Below are 2,967 nucleotides of genomic sequence, written 5' to 3'. Positions count from 1 at the left end.
TCAAGACCGTGGCAACAAGGGGGAGAGAGACCGTGGGATGGTGCAGCCTCACCCCGAACACGGCAGGGCGAGCGGGGACGTACAGCTGAGCCCAGGGTTGGGGGTGGTCAGTGGATGGAAGACTAGGAAACATCGGGAACAAGGCAGGATTCTGGCTAACCTGACCCAACAGGATTCGTGCTGAAGGAGGGTCAGGTGATCAGACGTTACCTGGGGGATGGGGGCGGGGTGGGGGGGGAGCCAGCATTGAAGGTGATCAGGTATGGGGGCTGGGGCTTCTGCTCAATTCACTTGACAGGATTCTTGCTAAAATTGGACAATGCAGAGATGCCCACTTGAAGACAAGTTCAGGGAAGGCTGAGTAGAGCTTCGCTAAGCAGAGAATCTTTGTCACTATTTATTCCCCGTCTTGTCCTTAAAAAAACAATGAAGGCTGCAGCTGCCTTAAGTAGAGTTGGATAATTAAGACGTTGGGCTCTGGTGTCAGACATGTCTAGGCTCAAACCCTGGCTCTACCAGCCGCTAGCTGAGTGCCTCAGTTTCCATACCTGTAAAGTGGAGACCGTCACAGGCCTCCGTCCTGGGGCTGGGTGCGGTGATGTGGGAACAGCCTGGCACAAGGTTCACATCCACACGCGGTGGCTGGAATCTGATCACCGGACAGCGTCCTCCAAACCAAGGCAGCTGGGGACTATCAACGTCACTCTTTCTGCCACGGTCAGCCCATCCCGCTGATAGCTTTGAGCCTCTAAAACGCGACTGTGTCGAGGGGCGCCTGGGGGGTTCAGTCAGTTAAGCCTCTGGCTTCGGCTCAGGTCGTGATCTCCCAGCTCGTGGGTTTCAGCCCCGCATCGGGCTCTGTGCTGACCCGAGAGCCTGCTTCGGATTCTGTGTCTCCCTCTCTCTCTGCCCCTCCCCCACTGGCACTCTGTCTCTCTCTCTCTCCAAAATAAACAAACATAAAATACCAATGCGTCGGGCACTGTGGAAAGAGTCAGGGATACAGAGGTGAGAAAGATAGAGTCAATTCTGTCTTCAGGTGGCTCTTGGAAGGTAGAGGGATACTGAGCTGGGCTTGCATGTGTGAATCGTTGCGTGGAGACATTTGACAGTGGAGACATTCTTTAAGTTTATTTTTATTTTTGAGAGAGGGAGAGCGAGCGAGTGGGGAAAGGGCAGAGAGAGAGGGGGGACTGAGGATCCGAAGCAGGGCTCCCCACCGACAGCAGAGAGCCCGACGCGGGGCTGAAACCCGCGAACTGTGAGTTCATGGCGGGAGCTGAAGTTGGACGCTTGACCGACTGAGCCACCCGGGCGCCCCCAGGAGACCGTTTTGATTGTCATGACTGATGGGGGGGGGGTTGCTCGTAGGCAGAAGTCTGCCAGGGTGCTTGTAAATATCCTGCAGTGCATGGGGTAGCCCCCCTCAACGGCGAATCATCCCAGCCCCGGATGTCAGTAACGCCAAGGTTGAGAAACGCAGGTGTGTGCACCAGTGAGCGCGGTGAGCACTCCTGTCACCCCTGCGCAGAGACCCCAGGGCTCCGTGGGACCCGGAGGAAGCACGTGCTTGAACCACCCTCCTTCAGCCTGCCCTCACCGATCAGCGGCTTCCAGCCAGGTAATCAGACCTCCCCACGTTTCATAGGATCCGGTCCTCCGTGGAGCAAATGCAGAAACAAAGCCCTGGGCAAATGTGTTTTTATGTAAACACAGCAGGGGGTGGCGGCGGCCTGGGGAGAAAGTACCCTATGGCTGCTCCTTCTCAGAGCAAAAATAACCCTGACTGTTCCTGCTCTTGGAGCTCAGCAGGCCCGGAGAGGAGGGTCACGTGGGGACCCAGGTGCTCATGGGAGCTGTCCCTGCCCCGCCTGAGCCACCCCCTCCCTCCAGGTGAGCACCCAGGAGCCGGGGATGAGAAGAGAGCAGGTGTTGGTTTTCTTGGAAGCATCCCTTCCTTCGTCGCTCAGCCGGCATAGCAGGAAAAAAGCAGGTTTTTGAGTATAATTTACCTACAGTAAAATTCACCCAGTGTATGGTTCTGTACATTTCAACAAGTGCACTCGGCCGTGGAACCACCTGCAGAACCGAGATATACAGGCATCCGTCACCCCTCAAAATCCCTCTGTGCCTCGCCTGTTTCCCCCCTCCCCCCACCCCCAAGACTTTAAAAGCTAAAAAATAAGGTCGTCTGTCCTCTTCCTGACGGCAGAGGCCGCCTCTTCTTCAGGGGTGGGTCCACAGCACCTGGCACGCAATAGATACGCAATAAATGTTTGCCGAATGGAGAAATAAAACCACCCTCCCCCCCGCCACAGGGGTCTGGGGGAGACTATCGGGCTCCTGTGGATCAGAGCAGAGGTGGTTTGAGGTGATGAAGGAGAAGTTTTCCCCCGGAGATGATGCATCTGTGAACTTTCTGCAGGATGGACCTTAGAGGGATCCCCGGGTTCAGGTCAGGCCTGCGGGGCACATCTTGGCTTGGCAGGTGGCTGGCACGCAGCGAGTGCTTGTTGAGGGAATGAGTGAGTGAATTGTAGTTTGAATGGGGGTGGGGGGGCGCGGTCATCAGTAAGGAGGAGCCAGAAGACATTTTGGGCAGTTTTTGTGCTTTCCAAGGGAGAAACTGGAGGCACAGAGAGGGTAAACCACTTGCCTTGGGACACACAGTCATAGAACGAGCTTGACAGGTTGGAACAGGAATAGGAAAGGGAACGAGAGACAGACATGAATCTTTACCTCGTGCCTGCACCAGGCTAGGAGTTTCAGACACGAGCTCCCTCCAACCTTCACAGCCCCCCGGGAGCAGCCCTGTCATTTGCAGGGCCTCATGCAAAGTGCAAATGCTTCCCTGTTCGGTAATTGTTACGAATTCCAAGACCTCGGCAGCAGAGCATTGAACCAAGTGCGGGGTCCCCCACGGGACCCCACAGGTAGCACACCCAGGGAAAGAGCCCTGTGACCACG

Source organism: Panthera uncia (assembly GCF_023721935.1).
Source record: "Panthera uncia isolate 11264 chromosome D3 unlocalized genomic scaffold, Puncia_PCG_1.0 HiC_scaffold_8, whole genome shotgun sequence".
In the NCBI taxonomy this organism is placed as follows: Eukaryota; Metazoa; Chordata; class Mammalia; order Carnivora; family Felidae; genus Panthera; species Panthera uncia.
This window is presented reverse-complemented; position numbering follows the sequence as displayed.